The sequence below is a fragment of the Protopterus annectens genome, chromosome 9.part0 (assembly GCF_019279795.1).
Source record: "Protopterus annectens isolate FY-2018-M chromosome 9.part0, PAN1.0, whole genome shotgun sequence".
Classification (NCBI taxonomy): domain Eukaryota; kingdom Metazoa; phylum Chordata; order Ceratodontiformes; family Protopteridae; genus Protopterus; species Protopterus annectens.
Genome location: NC_056743.1, coordinates 1,670,012,611 through 1,670,038,990, shown reverse-complemented (window position 1 = coordinate 1,670,038,990; position 26,380 = coordinate 1,670,012,611).

The window sequence follows — 26,380 nt, the reverse complement described above, 5'->3', positions numbered from 1 at the left end:
TGCCTGCTGGATGAGCTCCCTTCACGTGTATGATGAGGACAATGACCCCATGGCCTGCAGTGGCGTAACTACCAGAGGCGAAGTGAGGCAATTGCCTCAGGGCGCCAAGCAGCAGGGGGCACTTTGGGCAGGACATTATTTAATTAAAAATTTTTTTTTTTTTTTTTTTTTTTTTCGTCTTTAAGAAGTGTAGTTGGGGGCTGCGGGCGTGCTGACATCATCACGCGCAGTGACTGTGCAGTACATCAAGTTTGCGAGCGGAGCGGGAACCAAAATGGACGGTTGAAGACAAGCGGTTGTTCGGTCGTTAAGTCGAGGACTACTCAACTCAACTAACTTGTGAGCGGGTCCGGGAACTGAAAAACGGACGGACAGACAGGATGGAAGATGTGATTTAACAGTGAGTAATCTGTGGAAGATGGGATTTCAGAGTGAGAGGTGTGTGTGTGTGTGTGTGTCGGATTTCAGAGTGAGAGAGGTGTGTGTGTGTGATTTTTAATTATAATTTATTTCAGAGTGAGTGAGAGGTGTGTATGTGGGATTTCAGAGTGAGAGGTGTGTGTGTGTATGGGATTTATTTGTGTGTGTGACTGTGTAGGATTTAGTTCAGACTCGAGTGAGAGGTCGGTGTGTGTGTTGGCATGCCATGTGGCGAGTGCCGAGTGTGGAGGAAATCTACGCGAATGCAGGGAAGACATGTAGACTCCGAGTCCGCATAGAAGGTACCCCAGCTGAGAATCGAACCAGAGAACCTCTTGCTATGAGGCAACGTAAACCACTGCACTGCCAATCTGCCAACTTGTCTGCCCCCATTTTTTCCTTCTTTATTTGACCTGGTCTTTTTCTTTTGAGTTTTAGATTTGGAGTTGATCCCCATTTTTGGCCCTTTTCCTGGAACTTTTAAAATTTGTTTATAACCCTAATGTAGTAATGCTGCCTCTGCTTCTGTATGCCTATCTAATCATTTAATTACATTTCTTTTTTACTGTCTGGAGCCAACAGAAGAGCAAGTGCTGTGCTTTTGGCCTTGAAATGATGCCATTCTATCCCATGCACTATTACCTTCTCTTTAGTTTGTGCTTTCAAGCCGTGGGGACTACAGCCCCCTTATAAATTTAAAGCATCAAAGAAGAGGTATGACCACTGGGCAAGAATTAATGGCAATAATTTTATCTAGATGAGAAAAGTAAGAGCAAATGAAAGGCAGGATAGTTTGGGAGGAATCCTAAAAGCTTAGGGAAGAAGTTATGGAATCAGTAAGTGAGGAAGATAAGGCTTATACAAAAGTTGGGAAAAGAATGAAAATGAGGGAAAGCAGGAATACAATGACACTGGAAGGAGGGATACTAAAATGATCAGAGGTCCTAATCAAAAGTAGAAAAGGAGCAAGTAGGAGGTATAAGAAAGGGTAAAGGGCTTCATTCGGTATTCAGAGGAAAAGAGGAAAAGTAGAAACAAAACACTTGCATCTAATAAAGGAGTTAAATATTAGCAATTGTCCTACTCCTTTTTGAAATAGCCAGCTGTTTGTGTAACTTGCTTATTCAGTCACTCATATCCTTGATGGTAACATAATCTGCTGGGAAGCTTTTGCTTAGTAAAAATTCTCAAGGTTGGTAGGCAGTGGTTAGCATAGATTTAACATTTTAGGATGGAAAAGAAGATTGGAATTGACATTTGAGGGCTGTATGCATTTATTGTAAAGGCTGGAAGATTTTCTGTTACTTTTCTATGTATGGTATTTTAGTTAAAATTGCAGGTGCTGTAGTTCAGTGCCTTGAAAACGTACAACATAAGAAAGTAATTATTGGTGAGGGGAATTATTTTTCACACCTTATTTGTAAGTGCCAAATGGATACTGTGATTTTACATGTATTCGCATGTTCCTAGGGACATGTTTAATTATGCTGAATACTGGTTGTTAATGTTGTTACTAAGTATGATAATGGTGTAGCAGTTTGCTGGTGGTACACTACAGGGGTTGTCTAGGTAAATGGAAATTATCTTTCTGCAGCACCTAGCATTCTAAAATCTAGTCCTGTTTGTGACCAAGTAGCATTCTTTGATAGCCATGTTATAGCTGAAACTGACCATAGGACATTTCAGCAGGAAATAAATAATTGCCTTTGGCAAGGAAATGGGGGTGGGGGTTTTAGCAGGTACCATAAAAATAACTGGATAAATATTTTATGAACAGGATGAACTTGGATGTATTTTACATCACAAGATATTATGGGATACTTAGAGATTCCATTAATAATTAAGTATTTCAGAACTACAGGCTACTTCAATGTGTAATACTTTAAAGGTCTTCTATGACTTGACTTGAACTGGGTGCTGCAGAGTTTGATGATGTCTCTAATCAGAGTCTTTCCTTACTTTTCAGCACTGCATCTCTTTTTCTAGACTCCTGTTTTGAATGATACATCTGTAGGGTTGCCACCTTTTCAAATGCCCAAAGTGGGACATTTTTGGTAGAAATGTCAGATTTTGCAGGCTAAAACATACCCATGACCAGTACAAAGGACAGAACTTCACTTTTTGCCTAAATAAAAGCTTATTCTGGTAACATTTTAGTTGCTTATTCTGTTTCTTATAATATTTAGGTGTTTCAGACACAGAATAACTGTTTTATGCAACTATTACATAAAATATAGGAAATAATTTTGTCCTAAAATCTCTGGACATTTGCCATTTTTATAATTTTTTTGTAGGACACAACTGCCCAAAGAGGGATTGTCCCTCGCAAAGTGGGACAGGTGGTAACCCCGTACCTCTGAGCCCCTTCACAACCTTTCTCAGAGGTTTTGTATAGTCATCAAACTTAACTCAAGGCAATAGTTTGTATTAGAGTGCTTTGCCAGGTAGTTTCTAGGCATGAATATCAGAATGGCTTAAAACTATCTGTCTGAGGAGTGGCTCTGGATTTCCTGAAGAAGGTGCCACTGTGCAATCAGACTTAAAACACCCAAAGAAGCATGGGTGTCTACTCATGGCCTTAACCAAGGCAGTTTGGGGCAGTCTACTGCCATCGGCTGCCAGAGCATGGGACAGTGTGAGCTCCTCCCACTTGCTTATACTCATTTCCATGTACTGTTCTTCAGCTTTCATCAGCATTAACAGAATGGTTGTGTCGTCAGCCAATCATGAGTAATGCAATGTCAAGGCAAAGCATGAGTTACTGTGTACAATTTCACTACTAGGCTTTAAAAACAAGAGATGATGCCAGATATTCTGATGTCACTGCACACTGCTATGATGTACTTGTTGGTATTACAGGTACTCATTTCTAATATTTGATAGAAACATAAAGTGGTAAGGTGGTTGTTGATAACTGATTAGCTCTTCTACATGTCCTGTCCTTGAGACGTTGGAAGAAATCAGATTAAAGTAGGAACAATCCAAAGTGTTTAGATAGCAATTAATGTCCAGTAGGTGTCCTTTACTCCATATTTTATTCAGGTTTTTAGAAGTTTGAAACATCAATATCAGAACAGACAACACTAGCTCCAGTAGTATTCCATATTACTATGAGATACATCACTCATGTTGTGTGGCCTCAGCTCTCCTTTCATTTCTGCTAGGTGCAACTGTCTGGTTGTTTTGCTCTTGCTGTCCCTGCCCGTATGCATATGGTTTTGCAGCATATATGCTTGCTATTGTATCCTATGGACTTCTTTAAGATGTGTGTGTGGGATTTAGTTCAGAGTGAGAGGTGTGTGTGTGTCTGGAGTGTTTCTCCCAGAGCCTCTGCTAAACATTAGCTTTTGTTCCAAGTCAGACTTTCCTGGTTAACAAATGTTAAAATAAAATGACACTCATTTGAATATCAGACTTCATATTCTTTAGAAAGTGCATGGTGACACAAAAGCAATTTTCTAAGTGTATAAGATGGATATTTGAAATGTATCCCTATCTTTGGGACTGTATTCCCCCTGTTATTGGCTTCATCCAGGTTTTCTGCTAAGGGTGAGAGCTATGGTAAGAACTGAATTCACTGAATATGTTTGGGGGCTATATTCCCCATTACTGGCTTTGTCCTGGTGTTTTTGCTAAGAGGTTGAGAGCTGTGGTGAGAACTGAATTCACTGAATGTTTGGGGCTATATTTGATGCTGAAGGCTGTGGGTTCTACTCCCACAGTAGGTAGATGCATTACTGATACTGTACTGTGTTGCAAAGGGGGTGGATGCTGCAGTCCTTCTGGCAAAGATACCTAGTAACTATGGACCTGTTATCAGTTTGCTATCCATTCCCTATTGCGGTATTACTAGCTTATGTTTTAATGCATGCAACAAAGGCAATTTATTCTTCAAGGGCAACAGTCACTTTATTTGTAGATGAAACAATGACATATAAAGTTGTTTACTAGCAGCAGCCTCTTTATTAGTTACAGATTTTTAATGTGGATTTTACTACTTCAGAGCTTGTGCATATATGGTGATAACACAGTATTTTCTTTCACAAAGCAGCTGATTTGGCTAGTGGTATATTGCTCTAACTGATTTGCATCCAGAGTCCCAGACAGAAGGATGAGTATGAATTCCCGCGATGGTGGCAGAAAAAGCTTAGTGGTGCTCAGCGTGGCGAGAGAGACAGAAAGAGGTTGCAGAAAGTGAACTGCTGAAAAAAGTACCAAAACTGAGCACATACTTTATTGCTCCACAAGCATCTTGTAGTGTGACTTTGGAACAGCGGGAAGAAGGACAAGGGATAACGAACAAAGATATTCGGCAGCCAGAGGACGATCAGAAGAATGCCAGTACTCACTCCGAATCCGATGATGCCCTGAATGAACAGAATGTTCCTAAACATGAGGCTCAACTACCAGAATCAAGTGCATCGACAGAATTGCTACCGCCCTCTGCTGACTGAGCATATTTTGGAAGCAAGACATTAAGCGCTTTTGAAAAGAGATTTGTTGTGATGAGTGGTGCATTGCAGCCGCCTGGTCCGTTCCTGAAACAGGCAGAAGGTCTTAATAAAGGCCGCAGCTTCCAGGAACATTTCTACACACGCAAAAGCGAAGTCTGGCTTGAGTTTCAGAAGAACATGGTTGTCCTACAGCACGGGCTGGTGACAAGTGCTACTGCATTCCATGTTGGCTGTTTGCATCACGATAAGAACTGGTGATTCATGGACTGACGGTACTTGTAACTGGAAGAATTTGTCGTTCATACAGATACATGAAAATTCAGTGACCCACGCAAAGCTTGTCAGATTTTACTAATTGGAAGAACAATGTCACTGTCGATGTCTGACCGACAAACAGATTATGCAAGACCGTAAGTACTGGCTGTGTTCTGGATCGCATAGTGAATCTGATCATTACCATGTCAAAATGCAACATCGCATGATTATGACACCGATGAAGTACTGGACAAAGCCTCTATATCTATATCTATATCTATATCTATATCTATTTAATCCTCTACATATCTATCTCTATATAGAAGTATAAATTATACAGACACAGACACACCACATATATATATCTATATCTATATCTATATTTCTCCATATCCTAGCCTGGTAGCTATAGCTATATATGTATACATATCACTTCCAATTTAAATCTACCTTATTCAACTGGTGATATAACTTATGAAAAATGCTATAATGCCTCCTAAGTAGTTTAAGCAAAAGTATTAGCAACAAGTTATGGCCTTAATATGCTTATATAGCCAGATTCAATAAAGTTTTACCACGGGTCCATTTATATCATGCCTGTGTATTGTGCCGTGATTTGTGAACACAGTGGCTCAACTTGTTTGGATTCAGTATAGGTGCTGGTATTATGGTGTGTGTACAGCCACACACAGCTGCACAGAGAAGGTAAACACAGTGGCATGCAAATTACAGCATAAGCAGCTGAAATGTATGCTAATCAACCAAGATGCAGGAACAATCCGACAAGCTATAAAACAACCATGTAGACTCAGTGCTTTTTCCTGTGAATACCAAAACCTATTGGAATTAAGCTGTGGGAAGGAGTCTGCACAGAAACAATGTTAGCGGCTGCTGTTGCTTTAATTCATGTGTATGTGCTACAGGGCTGGAAGTCTATGCAACTGCTGCTGCTGCTATTAACAGACCATGGCCAAGAAGGAAAGGTTCAGACCCCTGATAACATATCACAGCCTACAAGATGTGGAAATTGCTAGAAGTGCTACAGGGTGGATAGAGACACACAACACAGAGAACTCTGCAAAACTCTGTCATTCTCAACTCATAGCCAAGGAAAAACTGAGGGGAACCCACATCCCTTTGGAGACAAAGGTATGTGTAGCAGCTTAAAATTTGATCTACAGGTACCTTTCATAGACCAACAGGGACATGCTGGGGGTGTCACAACTATCACCATCCAGGATCCCTCCATCCAATTTCTTGAATGGTATAATTTCAAACATGCTAGCAACTCGATATATTTTCCCCTTACTTGGAGGGATAGGGCCAGAAATATGCAGGAGTTATACCCTGTAGCAATGCTACCATGAAGTACTGTGTGCCATAGATTGCACATGCAGAAATTTAGGTACCACATGGAGAACAGGGAAGGATCTACATTAATAGAAAGGACTTTCACTCTATTAACTGCCAAGTCATGTGTATTGCCAAGGGAATCATCTTGAACATGTGTGCTGGCAACCCTGGAAGTTAGAGCAACTCACATATCTGGCACACCTCCCAAATGTATGTCACAGGGTCATTTATGCCTGTTGGCATCCTTAACTCTATCATAAACTTTTCTTATCCACTTGGATTTTATCTTCTTCTTCAACTGATATATTACCCCTATTTATTGTAAATATTATATATCTCTTTTTAGCAAAAAAAAAAAAAAAAGCTTGTGTATTATCTACCATGGTTCAATACTACCTTTTATATACTTTATGATCTCATACCTTATTATATTGTTTTGCTAGGATTGTTCTGAATTAATTAAAATATTTGTATGTTCATTTTTCCTTTGTATAATCACACTTGTACTATGTCTTCTTATGTATTTCCAATATTGTATCTAACTTCAGGAGCCTCCCGGCCTCCACTGAAAATGGACATTAATCCAGCTGGACTAGCCCGGTCAACAAATGTAAAATAAAATAAATAAATAAATTTAATGAGGTATGCAGGTTATGTACTGGAACCATGGCTGATGACACCAATCAGAAATGCATATACACCTGCTGAAGAATGCCATAATGAGGCACACGCTCAAACCAGAAATATCATAGAGCATGTGTCTGGGCTGCTGAAGTCGTGGTTCCAGTGCCTAGATACATCTGTGGGAGCCCTGTAGTACAATCCATGGACATGCACTGAAATATTCACAGTATGTGCCATGCTACACAATATCATCCTGAGAAAACAGCTTCAGTAGGATCAGCAAGTGGAAGGAGCACACATCCCACCACCAATGCCAAGATCACCACAGCCACAGACAAATGAGGATTCAGAGTGGGAACCACCAGCTGCTATGAGTGTAGGCAGATGTAGGCTTGCTCATTATACCTTAGCATTGGCTAAGAGACAATGCAGAGCACATTCATACACCAGCTAAGGGCCTAAAGCCTTCCTCCTATGCACATACACATATTAACACCGATGTCAGGCAAGTATCACAGCCTTTAGCTCCTCATGTGTTGGCTGTGTACTGCTTGTATCAGACAGAGTCAGTCCTGAACTAAAATTGTTGCAACTGCTGAATTATAAGGTAAGTGCTGAATCTGGAGTATATTATGTAATAATACAAATGACTGGCATATCCTTGAATTTATTATTTGGTAGTGTAAGTAAGTAAAACATGGGAGATTTGTACAGAAATGACCTTAACATGTGACAACAGAGACTTACTTGAATTATATGCATCCATTATTAAGTATTAGGCCTCAGGCATCAAAAATTGGCACTGTTATACCTCTCAAAAGTAGTGAAAGTCAATGCATGACCTCAGTTTAGCGCTATACATTTGTACTGGAAAATCATTAGAGAGTGAAGTTAGATAGTAATGATACATATTGCAGTTTCAGACTTCACAACCCTCATAAGATCATTCACAATAAAATTGGAAAATTTTGATTCTACCAACTGTCTAAATTTCTAAGACCAATATAAGTCAAAGGTACAATTACCAGTTCAACATTACAAATGCAGGTATACTAAATACTAAGTCAGCTATGCACCCTAAGAATCAGACACAAAGCTTATGTATCCCTGAATCCAAAAGTTGCAAAACAGGGATATGGCACAGTTATCATCACTTGCACAGGGTGTTGAGTGGGGGGCAGGAAGCCTAGACTGACACAAAAGGTCAGTGAGTGTGTGTGAGTAAGAAAGAGAAACAGGCAGACATTTAGATAAACCAACAAATGGCCAGTGAGACAAAATGAGTTTTAAGCTGTGTGGCTGAACCATGTAACTGTTGCATGTGTGCCTGTAGGGGTCCTCCAGGTGAAATTGGTGCATGAGTGTCTGCATGAACACAGCCAAGCTCTGTGCTAGCTCTATGTCTTGGTATGTCGGACAGGTATGAGCCATGTATTGTTGAGGTGGTAGTTCATTGCTGTCATCACCGACCACAAGGACTGGCTCTGCCAGGAATTGCACTGGCACATCCATGCCCACAGGTAGAAGCACTACTATTACCTGAATGTGACTGATGCCTGATGGATGAGCTCCCTTCACATGTATGATGAGGACAATGACCCCATGGTCTGTCACATCTGGGTATAGACAGTTCACCCACTGATGGAGCAGTTGAAATACTACCACTATGGGAGTGTGACTAGGCATGGCCACATTGGCTAACCGAAGATGATGTGGCTGACCTACACCCACAAGAATCCTGTTCCCCTCCCAACAAGTTTTCCATGACAGAGACCGCTAGCTCCAGTGTGCCATTGATCCAATCCATTGCATCAGCAACATGGAAGTCATATATGTCAGCCTGTGCCACATCTACAACTCTAAGCATTTCTCTGTAGCAACTATAGGAACTTGCCTGTGCCTCCATGATGGCCCTAAATATATGTTGAGAGGCAGGGAAGAGACACCTGGATCAGGTCAATGATGGACAGCAGGCCTCCTCTGAGCACCTCTAACAACCCTCCTGCATGGAACCTCACTCTCACTTTTGCTACAGCCAGTGTTGAAATGCACTAAAGTCATAGTAACCACACTTCCATGGTCAATTGTCTTGCATTCCACCTGTACAATATCTGTGGGCTTACTGGAATTGGTGGGCCTAAGCCTACTGGCTGTGTCTGATTGAATTTCAGGGGATGGCTGTATGTCAATCTCAGTGTCAGATTCAACCTCTGTACCTCCTGACTGTGCCTCTGTTTGGCCATCATCATCATCAGAGTCTGCTGATACTCTGACATCAGGTGGTAGAAGTCCCACACTTCCACTATTAGAATCACTTGTGATAATAAGCAACAAACACTGGAAAAAATAATACCTAAACTACTATACTCCAATATATGCTAACAAAATAACAGTGCTGCTACTATTAGACAGTACAGCAATACACACAACAGTCCTAAAATCAACATGACACACTGCAATATTTCTTTGAATTGCTCATCAGTACGGAAATAAAAATGTTTGATTTACTATGTGCAGATGATGGTATTCTCTGCATGCCAGATGGTCCTGGAAAAAGTTAAGCAAAAAGTAAGGACAACATCATCACAATTAACACTAACACAGGGTGTAATAATTTTTCCCCTTTATATGTCCATTAACTATACTTTCAACAACAACTTGGATGACAACTCCAACCTATAAAAATCAGTCAGAATGTGTCGTTACTTGTAGCAATCTTCAATCCCCCAGAAAAAAAATCTTGTGAAACAGAAGTAACATATTGATTTTAATTGTTTTACTATACAGCAGTATTCAACAAATGAGATGCAAAAGCCTACCCAAAAGCTTGTCCTGGAACATGCTTGCTCTCCCTGAAACAGTAGCATCAAAATCAAGGACATGCTATTCTTCACTTTCCTGGGAGCTGTCTGGATCACTGACAGTGGGCAAGAACTCTTCATTTGGTGTTAGTCGTGGTTCTGTAGTATGTCCCCCAGTACCCATCTGATCAAAGCCCACTGCAGCTGCTCTCCTCCGTGCAGATGAGATCATGTCAGTGGCCCTATGATGCACTTGATCATATGTCCTACTGTGGCCACCCACAGCAATAACATCTGCGACAATCTACTGCCAAATCTGAATTCTGCATAACATATCTCTACATACCCTTTCAAGCAGGAATGCACCATGTTGCCTAAAAAACTCCCACAATAACCTGACTTTCAGGGTAAGTGAAGGGTGTTTTTTGAGGATTGAGATGCCTAGGTGTCCTAATAGACAACAGAAGGATAATACAGATAAGTATCACATAACTACAAAATAACTGTTCCCAGATAAAACAGAAAAGGTAGCATTCAATATTACCCACTGGAGAAACATAAAACAGTCTAGAGGTTTGAAATATGAACAACAGGCTGGATGAAAAAAAGGAGAGTAACAATAGGAACATCTCCTTGTTTGTGCCAAAACAAAAATGCAGCTTTGCCCCTCCCAAGAAAAATACAGACAAATGACACATTTTGCTAACAGACCATCTTTGAAATGCTAACATTGTTATCAAATGAACTGTCCCTTAAATATGTCTACAGATTTAACACAGAGCATTCCATTTTAAGGTATTACCAATCATGTATATCTGTGAAATGACCTTTCAAACATGCCCATGCCATCCATGCACTTCTAACTAATGCATACAGATAAAAATGCAAAAGCCTTTGCTAATCAAAATATTAAACTATAATACAGATTTTTCTTAATTACATTCCAACATATGCAGTACATAGCTAACAAAATGCAAGCATACCTTCTTAAGTTCAGTAATCCTCTGCACAGTTATATCCTAAAGTAATAGTCTCTTTTCTGTGTTTTCCACATAAACAAGTCTCCTTGCCTTTAGTTTCCCAGGGCTGTCAGAATGGTGAAGATGCAAATCAGGTGTAAACACATTAGAATTGCTAATTGCTGAATCCCAAGTACTTGGCTACATGCGGCGATGTAAACATAGTGCAGGTGCTACCTCATTGTTTGTTATTAATGGATTGCAACTGTGAATGATTACTGGCTGGGAGAAACAACAGCCCTGCAGGCTGCCCTATATCTAGTGGGTGTGTCAGGTTAGACCTACAAATTATTAGATGCAAGATGGTAAGACAGACCTGTATATTTGCAAGCAATAGCCATAACTGATTGTGTGATCACTTAGTGCACTACATCCAAAAATAACAGGTATAAATAATAGTTATATGGTTTCATATTGCTGTTTATGATGTTGCAGCTGGTTGCATGCAGAATGATTTCAGTTCCTTGCTACACAGCTGTTTGTGTGTCAAAGAGGTATAAGGCACCCTTCCAGTGTTCTGAAGGTTCATTGGAGTGAGAGTTCAAATCCAGACCTATGTAGAAATATCCCATGTGTATCAACATTTTATAGTATGTATGTCATATATTTCTGTTCTCTTCCTCATTTCCACTAGTTTTCTCTTTTTTTGGGGGGGGCTAGTGTTTGTGGAATACACCGCTTAGCTCAAACATATGTAATGGAGAAAAATGAATGTTACGTTTGGCTGTACTTATTTCATTTCCATGAAGCACGGAAGTGTGTAAACTGGACTAATGCGCCATCCAGGATGGAGACAGAACAGCTTTAGAACACCTGCAAACAGGGCATCTGTAGAAGGGCAAAGGTGAAAAAGAATACAGTGTTCCAATTTCTGTATTTCATCACCCAAGTGAGCTTAGTGGCATTGAACAGGGTTACCCAGTGGTTATCAGGGTCCTCCAACAGCTGCAGCCATCAAACACCTGCAGACAGGACTTAGCTGATAACTGAAGCTAGATACATTCTCTTAATTCTGTTGGGCACTGCACAAGCCTGCTAAGTCTCACTGTATGGAGGTTAACACAGACACCTTAAGAATAATAAGGAAATTCAGAAATTTCATGTAACTAGTCCTTTAGAAGCAGGTGTAAGTGTAGGGCTGGAGTACAGATGACCCTATGTTCTAGTACAGGGTGTACAACCTATTTTACTGTTGCAACAGTGCAGTTTATAGCAATGAACTGAAAAATAGACAAGTGTTATTTCAAAATTCGTGTGGCAACCAGTGTAATGTAGGACTGCTATACACATGTTTCTGGGCTCTAATGCAGGATATTCCAGACATTTTACTGTTGTTCCACTTCTCATTATATTCACTTTCACTTATAATGCTTTAGATAGTGGAGTTGATATGGATTATATGTATGAGGGATAAGATACTATTATTGTGTTTTCAGATGTATGACTGAGGCTATATTGTCTACTATATTTCTATAAGTATAATTCTGCTATCTGGACTTGCACAGCCTTTGCAATTACCTAAGGCACATACACAACTGGATCTATATCCAGTAACTTATATTACACACATGCATGTGTAACAGCTCAAGCTGTCACCTGTATTTACTTATGATTTCTGACTATATCTGAGCAGCACTTTTTCTTTGCAAAGATGGAAAATCAGCACTGTGGAAGAAAATGTTTTGCCCATTACACCTAGGTTTATATCCCACATTTTAAAAGTAAATTTTCCTCAGTATATAATGCCAAAAGGAAATGTCAGGTCCTTATAATTATGTCTCCAGTGCATGTCAGCAAACTTAACTCAACTAAAAGTTACGTTCCGATTTCTAATATATACATCAAGGCTACATCAGTACACAGTCCTCAAACTAAGGCTAAGTGTCAGATTAATCTTTCAGTTTCAGTTATTTAATCTCTCCCTGCTTGGCACTGCTGTGCTCCACTTAACATTATACAAATGTGGTTGCGATCATTTTTCAGGTTTACTCACTAAACGCGATAACTGGAATTGATGACAAAGCATCAGTTTCCATTGCTCTAGATCAGGTGGTAGAATTGGCTGGCATTGGAGAGGAAGGTGCACACTTTAGGGCACAGAGGTGGAGTGTTCAGGAGTCCAGGATATTTATTGCACTCTTGGTAAAGCACCACAGGCAAAGGCTTCTGCAGGGTGACTATTCTGGCTCCCAGTACAAGTCTGAGGCATAGAGTAGTTTGGCCCAGGCTGTGTCCAGTGACACTGGTATACCACAGGCTCAGGGAGGAATGTAGACATTTTTAATGACCTACACAGGAGAAAAGGGGATACTCTCAACCTTTGGTTGCAGGAATTTGAGAATGCGGACATCCCACAGCTGTGTAAGGATGACAATAATAGAGTGGTTGTAAGCCTTAGAAAGCTAAATATAGGCAAGACCAATATACATAATGCTCTTCTGTTCTTTCCTGTTCTTTCCACAGCTCCAAATGAATGTGAGTTCAATCAACAGGCTCATATTGCTCAGCTGGAGAGACTGAGGGAAGCAAGTGGTATGTATACCACAGAAGAGAAGTGTTATTGTAACATTAAAAGTTAAAGATAGCTTTTTTTTGGTCTTTTATAGAGTTGTAACAAATTGAGTATGTATATCCTAACTGTAAAAGCAAGTATGCATGCATTAGTCTGTAGCACAAACCAATTCTAAGAATCCAATATTAGACTGTAGTCAGAGGTTGTTGGTTCAAATACCACAATTCACAAATGTGCAATACTGTTATTTCTTCAATAATATATACATTACATTAAAAATGCTATACCAGTAGCACAAATGCCCTGCTGTAAACTGTAGTCTATATAACTACAACATGCATATGTGCAATATATGCACATTTCAAGGATTATTGTCAGCATTCTGTAGTATAGTGTGCATCTGTTAGGACGTATACTTAAATGTAATACTTCAAATAAAAGAGTCGTATAATTGTATTAATGCATTCTATGTCACATATGATGGTACTCATTTTATCCATTTTTTTCTTCTCACCACAGCCCTTATCTCTCTTTTTTTATTTTCTATTTTATGTTGTCAAAATGTCTTCATATCATTCATGTGAACCATTCACTAAATTTTAGATAGCACAGCGAGTTAGGCCAGCCCCACTGGATCAGCCTTCTCCCACTCCATCAGCTCCAACATCAATGCTCAGAATGTCTGGAAGCCAAATTGGCAGCACTGCCTTTGCTGCCCCTCTACTACCTGTGCCCACAGGTAGTACTGCCCAGAGGTTGGTGCAGTTGTACCCTCTGCGTGATGTAGCAGAGGTGGTGATTTCATCACCCACAAGGATTTGCCAAGGATGGTGCATAGGGTACCACACCATTGGTGTATGCTCACTCATTGTCCATAGGAGGAGGAGACATCAAACACTCCAGCTGTCAGTGGATTAAGGGGACAGTGATGACAGTCCAGTGGGTGAGGACTCAATTCTTCCTGTCTCCAAGCTTGATGTCCATGAGCCTGCATTTTCCCTTCTGTGACCCCAATCATGGTGTCCTCCAAACTTTTGTGTCCATCACCATCTCTGTCCCCTGTCTTGTTTGTCTTGTATGTTTGCATTTGTTTCCTCACCTACCCAGCTTACCTTGCCCAGACATACCTACTTGCTTTATCCAGCAGTCCTCTCTTACTGAATTAAAAATAAAAGGCACCTGTCCCAAAAAAAAATGTCCCATACATACCTCTCCATTTCACATACATTTCTTCTTGACACACTTGTTTTGGTCCAGTTGGTTGTACAACACAATTGCATTATTGTCATCCCTCTTTGTGAAGGTGACATTCCAAATTCAGTTAAAATTCTGCACATGTTTTCAGTTTACATTGTTAAAGAAATGGATAGCTATGGTTCTTTCCAACCTCCCTCCTGCACATTTCTGTATTGCTTTCCCTTTGTTTTTTCTACCTGCTTGCTCCACATTTCACCACTTTCCTATCTACCTCATTTTACCACCTATAATCTGGTCAAAAAATAGAATCACACACACCACACATAAGTAGGAGAAAAAGCAATGGATCCCTTCACTTTATGGGAGCTATATTTTTGCATCAATGCGCAGTGACTGTGAGTGGCAGTACAATGCTACAGTTATCTCTGTGCAATGCCGCTTTACTCCGCTGAACTATGCCAATACTCAGCAGCACATGTACTATTAAGAATTCATGTCATTGCATTATCACTGCTTATTTAAAAGTCTTTAAAAGTATTAGATACACTTGGATTTGAACCCAGTATCATCTGGGCTCAGGAATTAAAGTTTCAATGTATTTACAACTGCTGCCACAGAGTCAATTAAGCAGCAGGTGTGCTTCATAGACTCAATATTTATTCTCAGACATTTTGCAAAGTAGCTCATGTTTGCGTACTGCTTAGCTATGCACAAACGTGGTAAGTATTGGAAATGTGTATCTCACATGTACAGTTTGCCAACCATTGAGCAAATGCACTGCTTGCAGCACTATGGAAAAGTAAATATTATTATGGATTACTGCTGTTTACTGACAATTTCCTATCTATGACATGAAATTGTGTGGAAACATAACAGACTGAAGGTACTGTCTAACAATATGTCACATATTTACAATACAGACAAGTCTTGCCCCCCCCAAGCACTGCAACCCTAGTGTCTCAGTAATTTTTCACACATATATCACCTACACTACACACATTAATATCAAACGTTCTGTGATATGCAATGCACATCAGTCTGGTAACATGCAAACCTCAAATTATTGACCCATAAGCCTAAAAAGCCTTATCTGCAAGGGTAGGGAAGGTATCAGCATGGACCTTCTCCACAGGGACATAGGTGACCTACAGCTCACTTGAAATGGCCCATTTTGTTTTTTTCAAGGGTAGATCTTGCTTATTAAACATTGTGGACTTCTTTGATAATGAAGCCAAACACCTGGATAAGGGATAACAGGACATATTGCTATGCTGATTTATCCAAGGCCTTTGACACTATCCCACATTCAGGGATCCTAGATAAACTTTCCAATCTGGGGTTAACCTACTGTATACATTAGTAGATGGATAGCCAACTGGCTCACCAGCAGAATGCACATTGTCAAAGTTGGGGACTGCACCTTGGCCTCTAGACCATTTACCAGTGAAATACCACAAGGATCTGTGCTGGGCCCCCAACTGTTTGGAAACTATTTATTTGAAGTCCAGGTAAAGGTAGATAGCCTGTGGCTTACCAAGTTTGCAGATGACTGTCATCTGGAAACAATCATATAGAGTCCCCCCCAACTATGTTAATATGTTACAGAAGGGGCTGCCACAGACAAATGATTGGTGCCAAACTCATGGACTGAATGCAAAAAAATGCCTCATTGCCCCCTTTGACAATGAAGTACCCCTGCTAATTATGATATACCTAGCACCTGTATAAGTTCAAACACAGTGTTGTGAGACTTGATAAGACATGTTAATAGCAATCTACATTTCAATCACTATGTGTCCATAATGGTGCAACACATATTCTACATTGTTCACCTCATAAATAAAGCCATCACGTCCAAGACCAGGGAGGTAATCTCTGCTGTAATCTGCCCTTATCAGACCACTAACTGAGCCCAATGCTCCCTTCTTTCTGTACCTCACCAGACACCTGCAGCAAATGGAGAAAACAGAGGTTTGTGACTGAGAGAATCCAAGGCCTTCAAAACATGACAAATATGAAAAGACTAAAAGATCTGTCACTGTAATCAGTATCATACAGTCTGCTGAGAGATGACCTATGCCTGGCCTACAGAGCAGTTTCAGACCCTGCCCTACTGGAAATTCTGGACATCTGTAAATTAAATGGGACAAGAATAACTTGCTCCAGGGATCTCAACCTAGCCTGTGACATAAACAGAACATGCTGGAGAGACAGATATATCTCCCAGCAATTGCCACTCATGTGTAATACGTCCCTTCTGCATATGAAGCAAGGTGCCTCAATGACCCTAATCAGGTTTGACCTTGATAACTGTATGGGTGATTGTAAATTCACCTTTGGGGTGGCACCTGTGTCCCACTGGAACAGGACCAGTCAGTACTTATCACAAAATCTCTCTGCTAACAACAACTGTCTATGCTCAATAAGGGTATTTCTCTTTTTACATGACTAGGTTTGTAAACACCCATCATTAACCATCAACATAGCATATGAAGCTATGAAACTATGCAGGCCTCACAGCATCTTCTCTGCAACATGCCCAGCTAATGTTATCTACTGTATGTTGGCCTGCAGTCTTATAGAAGTGAGACTTGTGCCATGTTGCTTGTGTAAATTATTGAATTCAGTAGTCTGTGTACTTAGGTAGGACTTCTGTTCTTAATGCACTCAAGTGTGTGTGTGTGTGTGTGTGTGTGTGTGTGTGTGTGTGTGTGTGTGTGTGTGTGTGTATGTGTGTGTGTGTGTCTAGCCTGAAGAGTAGAAGTGTGCAACCTGCAGTTGCAGCTAAAATCCCATGGGCCGACATTATTTTGATAGTTTACATGTCAGTACATCCATTTCATGTATGCCTCACAGCACCTTCTCTCCAACATTCCCTGCTGATATCTTCCACTATACGTTGACCTGCAGTCTTGTAAAAGTCAGACTTGTGCCATGGTGCTTGCATAGAGTACTGAGTATTCTAGTCTGTGTGCTTAGATAGGTAGGGGTTCTGCTCTCACTGCAGTCAACTAGGGGTGTATGTGTGTCTAGCAAGAAGAGCAGAAGTGTGCATCCTACAGTTACCACTCCAGTCCCATGACTGACAGTATTTTGATAGCTGCACATGTCTATGCATCCATTTCATACAGGCCTTCCAACATCTTCACTCCAACATGCCCTGCTGTTGTTATCCACTCTAAGTTGACTTGCAGTCTTGCAAAAGTGAGACTTGTGCTGTGACACTTGCTTAAAGTACTAAGTTCTATAGTCTGTGCACTTAGATAGGGGTTCTATTCTCACTGCAGCTAACTGCTTGTGTGTGTGTGTACATGCGTGAGTGTGTGGGTGTGTGTGGGTGTGCATGTGTGTGTGTGCATATGTATGTGTGTGTGTGTGTGTGTGTGTGTGTGTGTGTGTGTGTGTGTGTGTGTGTGTGTGTGTGTGTGTGTGTGTGTGTGCTCAGTTTTACATTATAGGGAGCCTTCAACACTAACATGTGGGACACTGTTGTTACCATATTCTCCTCAACAAATACTGCTAATGTCATCAGCTATATCGGGGTTGTGTATGAACTATTCCCACCATTTTAATTGCTATTTATGTTTAAACTTGGTATCAAGTAATTTATTCAACAGGGAGAGTTCTTGAAACTTTTCAATGTCCTTGTATATTCTTGGATTGAATAATTTACATTTCCTATAGTTGGTAAAATATCTGTGAAAAGATGTATTTTAGATTAACAATCACTGATAATTAAGAATTAATCAATTTTATCATTACTTCTTATACTATTAGCTAAGGGTTTGATAACTAATGCAAACAGTATATGGGGCAAGGGACACCCTTGCTTTGTAAAGTGAATCCTGAGAAATGTAAGATCCAGTTTTATATTATGATTGTCATTTCATTGAAACATTTTGAATATCCGTCTTTGTAATAATCAGAAAATCTTAAGATAACATAAGCCCAATTGGTTACAATTAGCTATAAAAGTAAATGGTTCAGACTGCTAGTTAAGTGTGCTTTCAAACTGATAGTATGATAGTTCTGGAATAATGCTTCCTTATTTGAAAATTGGAACATATAATTGTTGGTTATTTGAAAAATAAAATACCACTGGCTTTTCTTCAAATGTCACAGTGTCATTTCTAAATATTATGATTTTTGCAACAGACATTGAGCAGTAACATCTTTAGATTCCCTTGGGTTGGTTTTGCTATGATGGAAGGTTTATCAGTTTGTCAATGTGGAGGACAATGTTTTGGCCAATATCTGAAAGACAAGAATGGACATTTGTAGACTATCTTCACAAAGCATTTTGGCCTGTTGATCATATCCTTCCACGCTGACAAGTATTGGACTCTCTTGGAATAATAACAAAAACAATATTATTGGTGTCTATCCTCTTTTGTTCATATTGTGGCATCTTCTCTGGTGAAGGTAGAATGCCGGTAGGCACATATCAGTCTGGTATACATTGTCTAAGAGCTCCACAATGTCTGTCTTCATATAGTCCACTGTGGTATATCTCAGATTACTTACACCACATGGACTATGAGTGAATCATGCTGGTATTTGTTGTCTAAGAACCAAGTTATTTGGCTGATACTTGCCCTTGAGAGACAACTGACTGTTATTTTCTCCTTATTAAGCCAGGTAAGTGCAACATCTGTATGTCTTACAATGGAGTCTCCTATGAGTACAGTGCTGGGTTGTGTGTTGGTTTACATTATGGACCATGCAATTTAGGCCCCAAAGGCTGGGGGTGTATGTCTTGTGCTGGGTGCAGTTTTGGTGAAGTGCTTTTGAGGTTGCTGAGGATTCTTTTGTAAAATGAATATCTAGGAGCTCTTTGGAATTCAAGAAGGTTGCTGTTAAATGCCTCAACATATGTTGGTCTATGTGTTGAGTCAGTGCTAAGTGAAGTAGGTTTAATGATTTCTTTACTGACAACCTAACTGTCATTTTGAATGTTTTGCCTCCAGTGACACTGTATAACTGCATCTCTCACATACTGTATCTGATTCTCTAAAGATTAGCTGTTTGCCAGTAAACATGAGACAATTCCTCATTTCTACATTATATCAGGATGCTTATATCTTCCATGCTGGTGACAGAGAATTTGGAAAGTGCCCAACCATGATGTCAGGGTTTTTTTATGTGAACTACAAATGGGTGATACCGGAAGGGCTTGGAGTAGGCTGACTTGGGCACTATATTGGTATCAATTGTAGCTAGAATATGTATGACTGAATCTGTGTGGCAATTGTCAGTACACAAACAAATTGCTGTCTGTGCCACTGAGTACTGGGTAATGTTATAAGTGAAGGTTTATAGGAAAAATATAGTTTCTAATTTCCTTGGTTTGTACGTGGTACTGCTAAACACCACTGTGAAATGGGCAGTGGAATCTTTAATCTCAAAGTAAAGGGACTGGAAAAAAATAAAACAACCTCACTTTAAGCCTCCCTGTGTGTTTCCCAACTCAAACATTCCAGTGTACATTTTTACTGCAACTAGAATTGTGATCCTAGTCTTTTTAATGTAAAAACACATTTTATCTTGCCAAATGTGGAAAAGTGCAAAAAATGAAATCAAACAATTAGCTAAAACAATCAATTAGATCATGATTCCAGGGCAGACAAACCAGCAATGAGGATCACATACTTTAAGGCAATTTAAAAGCAAACCAACAGTAGCTAGACCAATGAAAAGCAAATTGAATATGCTTTATATTGATACAGTGCAAAATGCAATAAATAATTTGAAAATACAGCAGCAGTCTTCAGAACTAATATAATGTCTCTGTTCTTTCTGTCAGCAAAGCAAAACAGAAGCACCACTCTCAAGCTGATTCCTGATAAACAGCTCCCCAAGCTCTCCAGTGTTTGGTAGCAGTTTAGTTTTAGATGTTACAAATTTCAAAAGTAAGATGGAAAGAAAGCAGCAACACCCTGAATATTGCAGTGTGCACTACATGTGGTGATGAGATACAAAACATAAGCTAACAGAGAGAGTCTAATGGGAAGGCTTCCCTAGTTTGATCTTGCAGTGCCCGATAAAATAAGTAGATAAGATCAAAAGTAGCTTCTAAAGCTAAATTTGCAGTAAGAGATGGACAACTTTAGAGCCACAAAGTTTAAAAACACAAGAAGACATGTGGTGGAAAACTTCAAAGGCCTACAAATTTCTCAAAACAGGAAATCAAAGCAGTAAATGAAATGCAGAAACTAGAACAGACACAGCAGAAGGCAGATCTAAATGGCTAAAAAGGTAGGTGTAGGCACAAGAAAGAAAGAAATAAAAATTACGTCTCTCTTGCTTATTTTCTGTTTTAAACCCCAACAGAGCTTACAAGTTATTGTCTAGCTTCCAGATGTAGCCAAAGTCATAGTGGAAGACCAGACCAGGCTACCCTGTTGCATATATCAAATATCACTTAATAAACAACACTTAACCAACAATGAAAACAAGTGAAATCGAAACCCAAGTGTTAAACATTTCCCTGAATCAGGAGGTATATCACGTTCTCACCTAAAAATACCCCACTATCACATGCTGGCCCCAAAGCAAGAAGCCTAGAGATTTCTTAAAACAAGAAATCAGAAGCAGGTAAAATGCAGAGAAACAGAAGAGATAATAAAGAAGCTGAGTCTGAAATGAAATTTAATATAGGGTGCAGACAGAAAAGAAAGTACACCATTACTTCTCTTGCTTATCTCCTGTTTTGAAAACTCCATCAGAGAGCCAAATATTGTTTGCTTGCAAATGTAGCCCAAGCCTTTTGAAAGACCAGACCTACTTCATTTTATTTGTGTAATAAATATCAATTAAGGAAACAACATAACAAATGAAAATAAGTGATTTCTGAAGCACAAGTGTTGAACATTGTGCTCCCATGTTCGTGATGATGAGATCAAGTATGTTATCTCCTCTTGTGGGGATGGTGACTAGTTGTTCCATGGCATTTGAGTTTATGAATTCCAGGAACTTTTGGGCTAGGTGTTTGGGCTTGAGTAGTGTTCCCAGTCTATATTAGGGTAATTGAAGTCACCTAGTATGATGGTGTTTGGTGATACATTTATCCCCTCTAGTGTTTTCAGGAAGGCCATGTGAGGTTCCTGAGTTTGTGAGGGTGGCCTGTAACATGCTACAATTTGCAGAGCAGTCTTGCCTATGGTTAATTGCACCTGGATGGTCTCCGATGCATCGTATGTTGCCACCAGTCTTGAGGTGTAGGTGTCCTTGATGAATATGGATACCCTCCTTTCTTGGTATTGTCCAGATTTTGGGGCCGGAACGCATGATATGAGGTAAACCTGATAGCGCCGGGTGCTCTCAGGAGCCTTGAACCAGGTTTCTGTCACAGCACAGACATCGATGTTCTCCATACTGAGAAGGGCCTCGAAAAGTGCGTGCATTTTGAGATTTAGACTTCTGGCATTGAGCAGCATTACCCTTAGTTTTTTTTTCTTTTTTGTGTTCTAGGGTGGTAGGTTTAGAATTTGAGCCTTGCCTAAAAAAGGCACTATGGGGGTGGCAAGAGCCTTTGCCAATATCCGAATCCCAGGGTGACAGGTGCAAGCCGTCCCTTGCGAAGCAGCGTGGCTTGTCCAGCATGTCATCCCAGGCAGACAGACACTGGATCCCCTTTGAATGACACCAGTGTTTAAGCCAATTGTTAAAGCTGATCATCTTATCTCTGTATTGTGGCATCATTCTTGGTGAAGGTAGGATACTGCTCAAGGTCAGGGTCATACCTGTCTGGGCTACATAATCAGAGAGCTCCTCAATGTCTCTTTTCATGTAGTCCAAGGAGGTATGCCTCAGGTCGCTTACACCAGCGTGGACAATGACTGAATCATATTTGTACCTGCTGTTGAGAGACCTGAGTGCTTTGCGTTATGTGGCGGATTCTAGCCCGACAGGCAGCTTACTGTGACCTTCTCCTTACTCAGTCTGGTGAGCGGACGCCAGTGTGTCTGACTATGGAGTCACTAATGACTAGTGTGTCTGGCATTGTGTTTGGCCTTAAGGGCTGTGACTGTTTGACACTCTGACTGTGAGGTCTATGTGTTGCAGGTGTTGTGTTCTGAGGTGGTGGTTGTTTGGGTGTCTGCTTTGATGGCCTCTGCTGTTTTGGTAGATTTTGATCAGAGCCTCCGAGTATGTCTTTGTGTGTTTATGTGTATGATTTGAGGTTGTAATGGTAATATGTGAGACTGGGTCTATAGTGTGTGTGGTAACCTTCTCCTCCTGACTGGTCTTGCCAGTCCTATGTTGAGAGAGCTCAGCCTCCAGTTTGGCCGCAGTAGTTGCATCTCTCGCATGTATTTGTGTTTTGTGGGAGGAGGAGAGGGTTGTTCAGGTACATGAGGCAATTGTAACATTGCCTCAATATTCCCAGGTTCACCAGCTGAGCAGGAGAGGACACTAGCAACTGATCCCTCGACATGCTAGAAGGAATAGACAAAAAACTTTAAAAAGATTCCGGGGACGTGGGTGACCGAGAAATGGGGGTTGCCTTTTGGGGTACTATCTATGACAAGAGTGCCGTATCAAGGTAATAAGTACTGTAGGAGCAAGTGCTACGCTTAACAGATAGAGAATAGTCTACTTGGAGTCAAGTAGAGATGATCTTTTAATTATAGGATACGCTGATTAGATCAGCAGTATAGTTCGAGGAAGGTAGTTTTAAGGGAAAATTTGAAGAGTGGACTTTAGGTAGCCCGAATAGTTTAAACCTGCTTAACCGGGCGCTGCCCTAGTGTGCAACAGTAGCAACTCCGCCAAATCGGCTAAATCGGCTAAATCGCTAAAAGCGTGCTTTATAGCAGGGCTGGAAAAGACAGGAAATGACCCAAATTGGCCAACAAACCACAAGTCACTGCCCTAAACCACTCCTCCGAGGACAAATGAAGGAGTTATGGAAATGACCCTAGTGGCCAATAAAACTACAGTTTCAAGTCAGTAACCACCTCTCTGGGGCAGGAAGCTGCTCAATGTTAGTCACTGCCACTGATAAACACAGAGACCCTCCTTCAGCCCAAGCAAAATGGCCTCACAGAAACTTTCAAACAGTTCAGGAACAGCAAGCCTGTAACTGAACTTTTTAACTCTCAGAAAAGTGGGAAAAGCAAGATTTTTTTTTGTTTTTGTTTTTACAGAGATAGCAGAGGTTCACAAGTAATATCAAGTTATAATAGTGCAGTAAATGACCCCACACAAGAGTGCTAGGTCAAGGACAGAAAATATGCAAGTTTTAAGAAAAAAACGATTTAAAATTAAGTGCAAACAGGAAATTCAGCAAACAGCTTTTGGTTGTGCTCTAAATACAGCTACTAATACAGAAATCAAGTTTAACAAGCCAGAAAATGCTCAAGCTAGGCAGCTATGCAGAAAAACTTAGCAAATAAACAGAGAAAAATACTTAAAATCTCAAAAGTGGCTCCTTCTTCTCTCAGCTTTTTCCTCTTGAGGGTGCTTCACCAACAGCCAACAAGCCTGAAAAGACGCTCAAACCACGAGGCAACTAGGTTTTAAGAGAGGAAGATGAAGGAGTTATGGAAATGACCCCTAGTGGCCAATAAAACTACAGTTTCAAGTCAGTAACCACCTCTCCAGGGGGCAGGGAAGCTGCTCAATGTTAGTCACTGCCACTGATAAACACAGAGACCCTCCTTCAGCCCAAGCAAAAATGGCCTCACAGAAACTTTCAAACAGTTCAGGAACAGCAAGCCTGTAACTGAACTTTTTTAACTCTCAGAAAAGTGGGAAAAAAGCAAGATTTTTTTTTTTGTTTTTGTAATGTTTATTTGTATTTGGCACAGCAGAGCTGAAATGTGAGTTCCCTGAATCCTTTAATAACTGCACAAGCTTACCTATGTACTTGTCCTAGATGCAAATTTAGTGTTTTTGCAAGACCAAATGTGTCATCATATATTGTTTTACTAAACATGCACTTCTAAATTGTATCACACATTTGATATTTTAGATAACGCTTATCTAAGACAAACTAAAACATTAGGAACATTTGATGTAAAAAATAAAATGATTGTCATTTCATTGAAACATTTTGAATATCCGTCTTTGTAATAATCAGAAAATCTTAAGATAACATAAGCCCAATTGGTTACAATTAGCTATAAAAGGTAAATGGTTCAAACTGCTAGTTAAGTGTGCTTTCAAACTGATAGTATGATAGTTCTGGAATAATGCTTCCTTATTTGAAAATTGGAACATATAATTGTTGGTTATTTGAAAAATAAAATACCACTGGCTTTTCCTCAAATGTCACAGTGTCATTTCTAAATATTATGATTTTTGCAACAGACATTGAGCAGTAACATCTTTAGATTCCCTTGGGTTGGTTTTGCTATGATGGAAGGTTTATCAGTTTGTCAATGTGGAGGACAATGTTTTGGCCAATATCTGAAAGACAAGAATGGACATTTGTAGACTATCTTCACAAAGCATTTTGGCCTGTTGATCATATCCTTCCACGCTGACAAGTATTGGACTCTCTTGGAATAATAACAAAAACAATATTATTGGTGTCTATCCTCTTTTGTTCATATTGTGGCATCTTCTCTGGTGAAGGTAGAATGCTGGTAGGCACATATCAGTCTGGTATACATTGTCTAAGAGCTCCACAATGTCTGTCTTCATATAGTCCACTGTGGTATATCTCAGATTACTTACAGCACATGGACTATGAGTGAATCATGCTGGTATTTGTTGTCTAAGAACCAAGTTATTTGGCTGATACTTGCCCTTGAGAGACAACTGACTGTTATTTTCTCCTTATTAAGCCAGGTAAGTGGAACATCTGTATGTCTTACAATGGAGTCTCCTATGAGTAAAGTGCTGGGTTGTGTGTTGGTTTACATTATGGACCATGCAATTTAGGCCCCAAAGGCTGGGGGTGCATGTCTTGTGCTGGGTGCAGTTTTGGTGAAGTGCTTTTGAGGTTGCTGAGGATTCTTTTGTAAAATGAATGTCTAGGAGCTCTTTGGAATTCAAGAAGGTTGCTGTTAAATGCCTCAACATATGTTGGTCTATGTGTTGAGTCAGTGCTAAGTGAAGTAGGTTTAATGATTTCTTTACTGACAACCTAACTGTCATTTTGAATGTTTTGCCTCCAGTGACACTGTATAACTGCATCTCTCACATACTGTATCTGATTCTCTAAAGATTAGCTGTTTGCCAGTAAACATGAGACAATTCCTCATTTCTACATTATATGAGGATGCTTATATCTTCCATGCTGGTGACAGAGAATTTGGAAAGTGCCCACCCATGATGTCAGGGTTTTTTTATGTGAACTACAAATGGGTGATACCGGAAGGGCTTGGAGTAGGCTGACTTGGGCACTATATTGGTATCAATTGTAGCTAGAATATGTATGACTGAATCTGTGTGGCAATTGTCAGTACACAAACAAATTGCTGTCTGTGCCACTGAGTACTGGGTAATGTTATAAGTGAAGGTTTATAGGAAAAATATAGTTTCTAATTTCCTTGGTTTGTACGTGGTACTGCTAAACACCACTGTGGAATGGGCAGTGGAATCTTTAATCTCAAAGTAAAGGGACTGGAAAAAAATAAAACAACCTCACTTTAAGCCTCCCTGTGTGTTTCCCAACTCAAACATTCCAGCGCACATTTTTACTGCAACTAGAATTGTGATCCTAGTCTTTTTAATGTAAAAACACATTTTATCTTGCCAAATGTGGAAAAGTGCAAAAAATGAAATCAAACAATT